At 43.5% G+C, this 13,778-nt stretch overlaps 1 protein-coding gene across 1 annotated transcript in view; it reads right to left on the bottom strand.

The window, feature by feature from the left end:
* Positions 1-13,778, bottom strand: part of LOC112412440 (autism susceptibility gene 2 protein-like) — a 961,342-nt gene that overhangs the window by 184,084 nt on the left and 763,480 nt on the right. The window lies entirely within an intron of this gene.

Raw genomic sequence — 13,778 nt, 5'->3', positions numbered from 1 at the left:
CTGGGTGCCCCTTGGCAGTCACCTGGGAACTCGGCATTCAGACCTTCAATGGGTGAGCAAGCTGCCATCAGCCACACAGCCTTATCCTGGCCCCTGGGCAGCTCCTCAGCCTCTGTAGCCCCTGACTTCCCTCTGGCCTGGCCACACAGCATAGCAGACTTTGTTGCTAAGCATCTTACCCTTTGCCTCCAGGCCAGCTGCTCTGAGAAGAGAAAGCCACAGAGATAAGAGAGATCTGAGGGGAAGCCAGAGTACCCAAGGGCTAAGGAGCACTGCTGGAGGAGCTGCGGCTCATTGGTGTGTATGTGTTTTTCTTTGGGTGGAGGGGTGTCTGAGGACTTAGTCAGGTTGGGGGCTATGGACAAGCGTCCATCCCAGAGATAAGGTAGTTGAACAATCAAAAGGCTTCTGCACGAGGATTCCCGGTGCAACCTTACACGTCCTTTACAAAAATCAACAGCTTGCAAATATTTAGCTCTACCTTCCCATGTCCCCAAATTTTAAAACGGTTCTTTCTATAGTTACCCAAGGCGCCCAAACCTCCCTGCTGCTCTCACTTGCTCATTAGAACAAGGAGATATGTTTTTCGTATTGCCTACAAGGATAGAGTTGACCTTTGGTAATTAGCTGCCTTGAGATCTATATGTATCATGACCACAACACAAAAATGCCACCAACAGACCCTGTGAAGAAGGTAAAGGGGTTATTCTGGCCCAGCCTCACGTTGGCTCCATGGCCTGCCCTTGCCCTTCCAAGGGCTCATCAATCATTTTTTCTCCTTGAAGTTGTGCCCTGGTAATGTGTTTTATTTTCTTGTAAGATTTCTAAGAAGCCATAGCACATGAAAAATAATACAATGACATGAGAGCTAGTTTCCACGGCTCTGTCTACACCAGCAAGTAGAAAGAAGAACAGAGCATCTACCCTAAAATCTAGGGTAGGACAGAGCATCTCCCCTAAAATCTCCCGAGTCTGGCTTTCAAGACTTCCACTGCTTATGGTCTCTGCTGGCAAGTCCACTCTTCCACAAGTTCAGAAATAAAAGGGCGACAGAGCTGAAATCCTTATTTATCAGACGAGCAAACTGGAGCCTAGAGAGAGGAAGTCACTTGCCTGGCTCATGACAGCACCAGCACTTGAACTACGGTCTTTCTTTTACAAGTTTATTTATTTTATTTTTGGCTGTGTTGGGTCTTTGTTGCTGCGCATGGTCCTTCTCTAGTTGTGGTGAACGGGGGCTACTCTTTGTTGCGGTGCGTGGGCTTCTCGTTGGGTGGCTTCTCTTGTTGTGGAGCACGGCTCTAGGTGCGCAGGCTTCAGTAGTCGCAGCACGCGGGCTCAGTAGTTGTGGCGCACGGGCTTAGTTGCTCCGCGGCGTGTGGGATCTTCCCGGACCAGGGATCGAACCCACGTCCCCTGCATTGGCAGGAGGATTCTCAACTACCGTGCCACCAGGGAAGCCCCTGAACTACAGTCTTGTGGGTGCTGGGTCTGACTTCTTTCTTTGCAATGGACTGTGCCATACCTAGTGCCACCAATCCACTTGGTTATTCAGATGGTCAACAGGGCTTCCAGGGAGGGTTTGCGTTGGAACGCTCAGACACTTCCGCGGTGGGTACCATGGACTGCTTTGCTAATATGGCTGAAACTACCTCATTTGCTTCCTGTCACTCTAGGAAGCCCACAGGCCTGCCACGACGTTCAGATATGGAGGATTTGGGCCATGAAGCACTTTAATTAGTCTGTCTGGAAAAATGAAACTGATCAAATTAAATATTAATCACATATAAACTGTGGATAAATCAGCAGGGGAATCATCAGGCAGAAAGGGCCATTCTTAAACGCAGACTTTTTTTACAAGAACATTTTCAAAGGGCTCTCCTCCTGCTCTGTGTCCCCTGCCAAGTAAGTTGATTTCAAAGCAAAAACAAAGCTTTTCTTTTCCAAGCACAACAACGATGTCTAACCAGAAGTTTCTTTTGCTGAAATATTGAATGGAAAATTCGGTTCCTTAAATCTTTCTAAATCTTTGCCTCTGATTGGGTTCATTAATAAACATGCTGATTTTGTTACAGGGAGAGACATATGGTATAATCCGCTAACAGGAAGAAGTATTTTGCATTTTATTGTAGAAAACAAACATGCAAACAGGTTCTCACAGATGGTTTTCTTAGCTTCTGGGAGGGGGAAAAAAAGGCTTAATAATGCTTGAAACTAGTTTTTCTCTTTAACAACAACAACAAAAAATCCTCACACATCTCTAGTGGAACTGCTTATAAATTAGATTAAGTTCCAATCCAAGGTTTTAACAATTTAGAATTCACTTTTTCCTCTTGTTTAAACACACAAACACACACACACACGCACACACACACACGCATTTTCTTTCCCTTACTCCCCTTCCTTCTCTTTTCTTAGAAACATTAACTTGCTCAGAGAGGCAGAGATAATTCAGCAATGCTTCATTTATCCATCATCATAAAGGACTAAGGTTTTCTCACAAATACATTTTCTAGATACTTGATGCTAACCCTTTAAGATTTTTCAAGTTTGGTGGTAATGTTGGCTTTTCTTTGAAATAGACTTTATTTTTTAGAACAATTTTAGATTTACATAGAAGTTGAGAAGTTAGTACAGAGTATTCCCATATAACCCACACCCAGTTTCCCCTATTAACATCTTACATTAGTACGGAATATTTGTTACACGTAATGAAGCAATATTGATATATTATTATCAACTGAAGTCCATACTTTATTTATTCAGATTTCCTTAGTCTTTACATAATATCCTTCTCCTGTTCCAGGATCCTATTCATGACACCACATTACACGTAGTTGCCGTGTCTCCTCGGGTTCCTCTTAGCTGAGGCAGTTTGTCTGAATTTCCTTGATTTTTATGACCTTGACATTTTTCAGGATTTTGTAGGCTGCTCCACTATTGGAATGTGTTTGATTTTTTTTTTTTTTCTTATAATAAGACTGAATTTAAGCGTTTGGGGGAGGAAGATAACAGAGGTAAAATGTCATTTTCATCACATAATATCAAGAGGGTATTCTGTCAACATGGTTTATGACTGTTGAGGTTGCCCTTGATCATCAGGCTGAAGTCGTGTTTGTCAGCTGTCTCCACTTTAGAGCAGCCCCCTGCCCCTTCATACTGTATTCTCTGGAAGGAAGTCACTACACACAGCCTACACCTAAGGAGAGGGGAGTTAGGCTCCCCATTCTCAAGGGCAGAGTTTCTACATATATTATTTGGAATTCTTCTGCATGGGAGGTTTATCTCTTCTTCTACATTTATTAATTTATTTATATATGGAATCATGGGTATTTATACTGTGGGTTATAATGCAATGTTACTTTACTTGTTGTTTTGCTCAAATTGCTCCAGGTTTAGCCATGAGGAACACTTTCAGTTGGCTCCTGTGATCCTTTGACATATCTCCATTAGTTTTTTTCTTTTTTAGCACTTTCTTACTTTCTGGCACTTTAAAGCTCTCCAGGCTCATCTTGTGGATCTCCTGCCCTAATCCTAGAGTTAGCTATTTCCCTTAGAATCTATTTTTCCTCTCATTGGAGAATGGTATTAGAAACCGAGATCTGGATGAATGTTCGCTTGTTGCTTCTGGGGTGTCTGTTCTTTTAGGCCTCTTCTGCTGACAGGGTACAGAAACATATGTGTATATACTAACTTGTGTATATTCACAGATCTATAAATAGTTCTATGTGCAACCACCTGTATCTACATTAGGCTAAATACGAGCTCATACTGACGTCTCCAACGGATCCATTCCCACGTGGCTCAGTCTAGCCTCCTTCCTTGTTTACCTATAAATTACCACTCCAACAGTGAGAAACCTGGCTAGATGGTGGGGTTTTATTTTGTTATTTTGTATCTTTTTCTAATACTCCTTGATAAGGATCTTTTTCAGAAGCTATGGGAGTTCATGCGTTCACTCTAAAGTGAATGGGATTTAAGTTTTGTGAGGATGCAAGGTTGTCTCTGTGAGGAAATAACTGCTCAGCTTCGTTATTGGTCTTCAGCTCAAAACCCAGAATCAGAATCCGAAGAGATCTTGAAAGACTAGAACACTGGGTTGACTAACACACTAGAATTTCACAGGGAAGGTTATAAAGTATGGCACTTGAGTCTGATTCTGGGGCATTTGGAGTTTTGGCTTGCCCGGCTGACGCCCTCACAGCCCGGGACTGGAGAGTTGCCTTCCTTTGGCTTTTGCCAGTGGTGATTTTAAGTTCTTGAGCACAAGGCTTGCACTAGGAGGTATCCAGGAAATCTATATGGAATGTTTAATGCTTTTTCAATTTCTTCCCTCACTGTTAGCTATCATCCTTGCATTGTTTGGTGTCCTTTGAGTTCAACTCTTGGTTGTCTCTTCTCCAACACTCTTCCTAAAGCATAGCTACAAAAAAACCCATACCAAACCAAAACAAACAAACAAAATAGGCTAGAAAGCCAAATACCCAGGCTTGTTAAAACAACATGTAGGCTTGGAGATGAGTTTCTGTGTAGATCAGAGATTTTCCAGTGGGTTATATAAATGAGCTTGGAGAATGTGTGGCACCTATCTGTCTACTCAGGTCTCTTTCATGTTTGTTTCATGGGTTTTCATGCCTGCCCTGGTCAGGTTGCTGAAAGAACCACCAACTAAGAGGGAAATCATGAAACCACAAGTCTGTGCAAAGTGGCATTCTTACCACTGCCGCAGCAGTGACCCATTCTTCCCTCTGCCTCTATGAGGCTCATGTGAAATTGTGAAAGCTGGCTATGTCCCCTTGCCTATATTATCAGCAAAACCATGGAGATTTGCCAGGAATTCGGTGAGTTTTAGTCTCTAAAACTCTGTATCAGGCAAGGAAAGGAAATAAAAGGCATCCATGTGGGAAAGGAGGATAATGGAGTTATTCACAGATGGCTGATCCCATACATAGAAAACCCAAAGGAATCCACAAAACAACTAGTAGTTTATTGTTATTAGAACTAATAAACTAATTGGGCAAAATCCCAGGATATAAGATCGATATATGAAACTCAATCATATTTCTATATAGTAGCAATGAACAATTAAAAAAGAAATTTAAAAAAATCTCTCTCACAATACCACCAAAAGATGTGAATGTTTAGGAGTAAAGTTAATAAAAGAAGCATAAGACCTGTACACTGAAAACACAAAACATTTTTGAGAGAGTTTAAAGAAGATCTAAATAAATGGAAAGACGTTCCATGTTCATGGCTTGGAAGACTCGATATTGTTAAGATGGCAATCCTGCCCCAATTGATCTGTAGATTAAATGCAATCCACGTCAAAACCCCACCAGACTCTTTTTTTTGGTAGAAATTGACGAGACGATCCTAAAATTTCTATGGAAATGCAAAGGAGCCAAAAGAGCCAAAACAATCTTAAAAAAAGAAGAAAGTTGGAGAACTCGTAGTTCCCAATTTCAGAACATCCTACACAAAGACACAGTAATCAAGATAGTCTGGTACCGACAGAGGATAGACGTATAGATCAAAGGTATAAGAATCAGAGTCTGGAAATAAACCTTTATATTTATGGTCAATTGACTTGACAAAAGTGCCAGGGCGTTCAAACGGGAAAGGGTTCTGGGACAACTGCATATCCACACGCAAGAAGATTAATTTAGGCTCTTCACATAATACACAAAAATCAACTGGATCACAAAGATTTAAATGTAAGAGCTAAACTTATAAAACCTTCAGAAGAAAATATACAAGGAAGTCTCTGTGACCTTGTGTTAGGCAAAGCATTCTTAGGTACAACAACAAAAGTATAATCTATAAAACAAAAAAAAAGGATAAATTGGACTTCATCAAAATTAAAAACTTTATACTTCAAAAGTATATTATGAATATGAATTCATATATGAATATGAATATACCATTATGAATATGAAAAGTCAAGCCACTGACAGGGAGAAAATATTTGCAAATCACATATTAGATAAAGGACTTACAAAAAGAATATATAAAGAACTCTTGAAAGTCAATTATAAGAAGACAAACAACCCACTTAGAAAAATGGGCAAAAGATATGAGTAGTATTTCATCAGAGAAGATATACAAATGGCTAATAACACATGAAAAGATGCTCATCATCATTAGTCATTAGGGAAATGCAAATTAAAACCACAATGAGGGGGCTTCCCTGGTGGCGCAGTGGTTGAGAGTCCGCCTGCCGATGCAGGGGACACGGGTTCGTGCCCCGGTCCGGGAAGATCCCACATGCCGCGGAGCGGCTGGACCCGTGAGCCATGGCCGCTGAGCCTGCGCGTCCGGAGCCTGTGCCCCGCAGCGGGAGAGGCCACAACAGTGAGAGGCCCGCATACCACAAAAAACAAAAAACAAACAAACAAACAGAAAACCACAATGAGATGCCACTTCACATCCACAAGGATAGCTGTAATCATAAAGACAGGCAATAACAAATGTTGGTGAGAATGTGGAGATATCAGAACCTTCATACATTATTGGGGGAAATTAAAATGGTACAGTCACTTTGGAAAAACAGTTAGGCAGTATCTTAAAAAAAACTGAATAGAAATTTACTGTATGATCCAGCACTTCATTCCTATGTATCTAGCAGGAGAAATGAAAACATATACCCACTCAAAGGTTTGTATGTGAATGTTACGGCAGCATTATTAATAATAGCCAAAAAATAGAAACAAATGTTCATTAACTGGGGAGTGAGTAGATAAAATATGGTATATCCTTTCAGTGGAGAATTAGTCAGCAATAAAGGGGAATAAACTACTAATACATGCTACAATATAGATATACCTCAAAACATTATGCTAAGTAAAAGAAGCCTGATGAAAAGATTACATATTGTATGATTCCACTTTTACAAAATGTTCAGGAAAGTAACTCTATAGACACACAAAGTAGATTAATGGTTGCCTTGGACTGAGGGTGATCATGGGGCCTGAGTGCAAATGGGCAGGAGGGATTTTACTGGTGTGATGAAAACGTTCTAAAACTGAACTGTGCTTATGTAACACCATACATTTACTAAAAATAATTTAATTGTATGCTTAGTATAGGTGAATTTTTGGCATATAAATTATATTTGAACAAAGCTGTTAAAAAGTTGATGAATAATATGTGTAATATAATCTAAATTGAAAAGAAATCAAAACAGAAAACAACAAAGTGAAAAAGAAATATAAAATGAAGCCTTCTCAACTAGAGTCATCTTATAGTTGAAAAGTGTACCTTTTTACCAACTTCTCCTATTACTTTCACCCCCCAGCCGCAGTCCCTGGCAACTACTTTTCTGTTCTCTATTTCTTTTTTTTTTTTGCGGTATGCGGGCCTCTCACTGTTGTGGCCTCTCCCGTTGCGGAGCACAGGCTCCGGACACACAGGCACAGCGGCCATGGCTCACGGGCCCAGCCGCTCCGCAGCATGTGGGATCTTCCCGGACCGGGGCACGAACCCGTGTCCCCTGCATCGGCAGGTGGACTCTCAACCACTGTGCCACCAGGGAAGCCCTCTGCTCTCTATTTCTGAGTTAAAAAAAGATTCCACATACAAGTGATATCATACAGTATTTGTCTTTCTCTGTCTGGCTTATTTCACTTAGTGAAGTGCCCTCAAGGTCTATCCATGTCCCAAATGGCAGCATTTCTTTCTTTCTTTCTCATGGCTGAACAAGAAATGTGTTGAGAGAGTAGCATTTAAATGCTCTTACCAAAAATAAATAAATACATATGTACATACTACGTACATACTTACATAAGGTAATGAATGTACTAGTTCACTAGATCCTTTTACAATGTACATGTAATTTCAAGTCACCACGATGTACACTTGAAATATCTTACAATTTTATTTTTCAATTATACTTCAATAAAGCTGGAATTAAAAACAAAAAATAATAAAATAAAATTAAGCTGCACAAGCATGCATATTTATGGGTAATACCTACGTAAAAGGGCTCTGGATGCCAAGCCATCTACAGTGGCACTCCCTGGTTAAACTTGAACATTTTTTATAAGCACGTATGATGTTGAAACTTTAAAAATTAACTCTGATCCATATCTAAATGTTGATTTTAGTTGATATTCCAAGCAGGTAACATTCATTCATTACCTATACTCTGGCATGGAGAGACACACTACTGCCAGTGGCACTAGATATCCCTATTTGTTCTTAACTTTTTATTGTGGAAAAATTTTGAACACATATACAAGTAGACAGAAGAGTCTAGTAAACTCCCAGGTTACAATTTCAACAAATATCATCTCATGGCCAATCTTGTTTCATCTCTACGTCTACCCACTGCCCCCATGACTTATATTAAGGCTTAGAAGAACCCATCTGCCTATTATGCTGAGATGCAAAAATGGAAACACAAACAGCTGGGAGATCATGACATGCCTGGCTGAGGAGAGGCAGAAGCAAATCCTCTAAGAATGATCCTCTAGCCATAAGATACTGTCTCCTTCCAGAAGAAAATGTTTGGCTGAGACAGAAAAAGAGAAAGATAACGGTTATCTTGGGAGGTCAAAAAAGACTTTGTCGTCCACATTGCAGGCTGTGCCTGCTCAGACATGAATGGACAATTTTCTAGGAATAATCTGCTCATCCCCGGAAGGTGAAGGAGGGTAACTTTCCCAGTGCACTGGGGTACCATTTAGAGCACCTGGACGAAGTAACTGACCAAGTGGTGTCCCTGTGCCCTGGAGGAACTAAGCACTTCCCAGGGATGGGCAGTTTGCGCCTCAGGCATTCCTCTCAAACACCCAGCAAACTTGAAAAGCCTGGGAACTTCCCTCCAAAGGCAAGGACTAAGCAAACCCCAGAGGGTCCTCTGTCCTCAGGGCATGCCCAGTCCCAGCCCTAGGAATCTCTTTGCACCCAAAGGCAAGGCTGGGGCATGCTGCCTTAGGGAATAACCCTTAGATTTCCACCTTCTGACTTTCAGTCTGGTCTGGGTGCAGACCCAGGTCTCCTCTTTTGGTCACCCAAGCACATAGGCCCCAGACTCCTTAGATGTTGTTCAGTCCCTTCAGTATGTGGCACGTCTAGAGACAGGCTTCAGAACTCAGAACTAGATAAATAAGCCATCTTTATTTGAGGGAGAAAACTGTTACCAGCTGCTGTACAGAGCCTGCTGGCACACCCTGAAGCCATTCAGGTCTCCAGGGAAACCTGCTGAGACCTGGATGGCTTTATCACACCAACACCCCACTTCTGAAATGAAAGTCTTCTGGTGGTCAAAGAGGAAAGCCATTATTATTATTATTATGACTACTACTACTACTACGGTTAAAATCCAAACTGCAGGCCTGGTCTCCTGTGTGATCTTGAGAAAGAAATTATTTTCTCTGGTTCCAACCCTTCCAGTTACATCACCACTGGGTCAGAGGCCTTTGTTAAGGCCGGTAAGGCAAAGTGAGATTTGTGGGTGTTTATTCTTGATGTCCGTGGCTGGTCACCAGGAAGCCCTTCTCAGTGTCCATCTCCTGCTCTAACTACTTGGAATAAACCACGATCTCCACCTGATTCTCAGCTACAAACACATCCGTCAGGCTTTCGCTCCTGGTATTTTGGCAGCAACCGTCCTTTAGGTAGTTATTAACTTTTAAATATAAAATCCAGGCACCAAATCATGAAGCAGAAAAGACATACATAATTTAGGTTAATTAAAATGCCTCCAAGTGAACAGGTGACAGATGTCAAGCCTCCTGGCACCAGAAGAAAGGCGGTGCGACAGACTATTAGGATTCCTGTGTTAATCAGGTAATAGTAACTTGGGTAATTAGCAAATCACACCAAATCTTGTTTGAGTCCCAAATCTCATTTAGAACCTTTTGGAGAAGCTGTTTACATACAAAGGACATACTCTCCCACTGACAGAAGATGCCTGCTTACTGGGGCAGCCATCCCAGCTTCCCTGCCTCTATTAAATCCATTTTAATTATGAAGTCTCAAGGTCTAATTCACCAAGGGCTGAAAGACAGAGTACTTGTCCCTTTGCTCTTGCTAAGGAATCAAGGAGCCCTAAATTCTGGAATTCTAGTAGACTTCAAACACTCAGCAAGTCCTAGAGAAATGGGGATGGTCTTTGCCACTGGTCTACCAAGGCACTCCATACCTGTTATGAAAACATCTCCCTTTGCCATTTCTAATTCACATGTAAAGGATCTGGACAATTCACACCCCGCGGTAGGAGGAAGCCCCTGGTTCCTGAGGGTGGGGAAGATCCAAAGGTGTTGCTAGGCCTGGCACCTCGGGGCTCTCAGTGAACCCAGTTCATCAGTGGTGGGCCTGCTGAGGTTGGAATGACGACTCAGGTCTGTGCTTCTGCATCCCTCTCCCCTGCGGCCTGTTACTTTAAACCATTTTTATAGAGCTCTTCACAACACTCCTTCTCTACTCGGATCTCAAAGTACCTCTGAAACAGTACTGAATTCCAATCCTGTCATCGGCTTACGATAGCTACGCTGGGCTTGTTTCTACGAGCCAGTTGGTTTAAGCCTCGGGATTGCCGGGTGTCACTTGTCCGTGTTCCTTTTTAGCTAGAGAGTGTCAGGAAAATGCTCTAAAGGTCCTTGGCATGGCCTCAGTCGTCAGTTATCTTGCCAACTTAGTGCTTGGAACCTGATCTATTTTTTTCCTTTCCTTCTATTTATATCCTCTTATCCAATCACTCAGCCAGCGTTCTGGAGAGGGGAGAGGTCGGGGAGCTGATGTCATCCTTGATAGAAAGAAGGAGAGGAGAGAAACCTGCAGTTGCTTGGCTACTTACAGTACAGCTGTGTAATTTGGGCCAAGTCTCTTCTGCTCTTTGAGCCCCTTGTGTGAAATGGGAGCCAAAATATTTCCTCACTGACTCCACAGGGACGGTGTGAGACGTAAAGGAGAGAATAAACGGCAGTGTTTTTGTTCACCGTAAAGCATCACACAAGCTGTTTACTCTAAAGGCCTTCTGAGGAGGTAGAAGCCACGTAGCCAGCCAGAGGCAGTGCTTAGAAGCAGGGCACGTCCCCTCTCATTCTCCACGGGGTAACTGCTTGGCTGGCTTGCTGGCTCCTGTACTGCATGGCAGGGCCTGAGCAGATGCTCTCAGAAAGAGACTTGTGTGGTGTTTGCTGTTAAAAGGGGGGCTGCAGGGAGGGCAGAATGGTGTAAAGGAAAGGTCTCTTGATAAGGAGTTTGGACACTGGGGTTCTAGGTACAACTCTGCCACTAACCTACCCTCTTAACTAGTGACTTGGCAAATGAAACAAATCATCAGGATGACAGCTGGTTAACTCTTAGGGAGGAAAATGGTTGAGCCCAACACGGGTTATGAAGAACCAGTCATCAGAGCGAGACTGTTTCATCGGGTATGAGGTTGATAAACTTGGAAAATCACGTAGACAGGACAGACCTGGCTTCAGCCAGATATAAATGAGCTTTCCTGTGCACTTCAAACGGTCAGGATGGAGGAGTGTGGATGGGACAAAAATGCAATTAGGTGCGTTCATACATGTTTGATATGCCCCTCAGGGAGCTGATGAAGGTCTCCGGTGGGAATTTCTTTTGCCCCATCAGTTGTATTAGCAACAGATGAGGATCGCGGGCGTTCTCTGACGACAAGTGACTGCAGACACCGTGCTCTTGCCCCTTTCACACTTTGCGTACACAGTTCCCCCTGCCTGGAACATTCAGCCCAAGCTCGTCCCTTGGCCGGCCCTGCTCACAAATACTACGTTTTCTAAAAAGCCCACGTTTGTCAGGTACCTTCCCTACGTGCTTCTGTATTTCCCTTCTCACGCGCTGTCTGTCCCAATAAGCTCTTTGAGGGAGGTGACCGTGCCTACCGTGTTCCTGCTGCAGCCCCAGGCTGAGCGCAATGTCCGGCACATGTGGCTGAACTGAATTTTCCTACCACAGGAAGCTGGAAATGGTAGTATACTGGATCATAAGACACAGATCCAAAGTATCTTAGCAGACTACAGGAATGGGTGAATTCCTTCTTATCTACATTTAAATGACATTTAATTAGGAATAAATGTAGTTTGCATACATGTTCACTAATAACAAATACACACATACAGGTGGAGCAAATATGCTGAACAGTTATATATGTGAAGAAAGACTCAAGTTTGGAATAAATGAGTATTTCTGGTAAAACCACCAGAAAAGCCAATACCACTACATCGTAGCATGGGACTCTCTCAAAAGCAGTGACAGCCTCTCACCCCATGCTGGGCAGCCCAGATCTAAGAATTAACAAGCCAGAGATGTCTGGAAGAGAGAAACTAGAGTGACATAGACTGGGAAGCCGAGAACAGAGGCCTAGAGAAGAAAGACTTAGTCAGGAACATGGAGTTACTTTCAAATGTCTGGAGGGATCATGATATAGCAAGGAGACTGAACTTAGCCTCTGTGGATCCAGGACGGGCAGAACCAACGGGAGAAAGTAACCAACAGATTTCGCTTCACAGAGGTGGAAGTTTTAAATGAAAGAGAGGTATCCTTATGGCACTTTTTCAGGACTAAGTGTTCCTGCACAGGAGGTCCAGGCAGAGGCCAGATCACCTCCTCCTGGTGATACCGAAGACGTGTACAATGGTGGACAGAGTCACTTGTCACCTCCACACCCCACCTTAGTCAGGGTTCCAGGAAGAGGCTGGCAGGTGCACCACAGTCAGAGTTGGGCAGGGACAGGGTGAGTGGTGTTTTGAGTTGAGATGTGTCTGCCTCACCAGAACAAGTCGGTGGTACGTCTCTGCAGGGTATTAGCAGGAAGGTGTGAGCCCAGCAAGGCATGCGGAGAGCAACTGAGCACCATCCAAATGAACACTGTGAATCGGTGGAAACCCAAGGGGGGAGCCATTAAACAGAGTGGGCCATCTTCCACTCTCCTCAAAGCCAAAACCTTGACGGCTCCTGCACCAAAGACTTCCGGGCAGGCATAAAGAGCTTTCTCCAAAATCCAAGAAAGCATTTTGTGCTTCCCCGGTTGGCAGCTGGCATGAAGGGCTCTTTTTCTTCAGTGCGGCTAGTTAAATCCTTGGCACTGCTGGGTGAGAGCAAAGAGACTGTTCCCATTAAGAGGCATTGCCCAATAGACTCCCTGCTTACCTGCTAGTGGGGTAGCTGCCCTGACCAGAGACAGAAGCTGGTAGCAAGAAGCACTTTCTTCTCCCGAGTTTTTTGGGCCTTTTGCAAATGCAAGATGACAACCACCATGCCCACCAAAAAAGCAAAACAACAAATAACCCCACCCCCAAGAAGAAGGGCTGTGAGGCGTTCTACTTTCCATTTTGTTAGGCTGCTGGAGGTAAAGGACCAGGAGAAGGCAGGGCGCCAGGAGTCCCTTTTCCCTGAGGCCATGGTCCAAGCGAGACGAAGAAAAATGAGACTGGGAAAGGAAAAAAGAAACCTTCAACACCACAAAAAGCTCACGGCTGGAAAACGGGGGGGTGGAGGAGGGCTGGATGGCTGGAAACTGGGCTTCATTGGTGGCTGAGTGCATGCCCTACATAGACTTGTGGAGAGGAGGCCCGTCCCCGTGCCAGCCCCCCACGGGACAGGCGGACAGTGCTGGTTTTGTCGGCAGTTTTTTTCTTTTGGTGGGGTGCTTTCTTCCGCACAGCAGGCACCAGAGTGAGAGCTGACAAGCACTGGCAGAATTTTAAAACTTGCTGCCGCCCTCCCACAGACGTCCATTATGTCTCCAGAGCCTTACAATTCACGGCATGAAAGCATAATCAAGAGAAATCATGGCTCAGCTCAGT

This window comes from Neophocaena asiaeorientalis, unplaced genomic scaffold (genome assembly GCF_003031525.2).
Source record: "Neophocaena asiaeorientalis asiaeorientalis breed wild unplaced genomic scaffold, Neophocaena_asiaeorientalis_V1.1 scaffold490, whole genome shotgun sequence".
NCBI lineage: Eukaryota > Metazoa > Chordata > Mammalia > Artiodactyla > Phocoenidae > Neophocaena > Neophocaena asiaeorientalis.
This window is presented reverse-complemented; position numbering and strand designations above follow the sequence as displayed.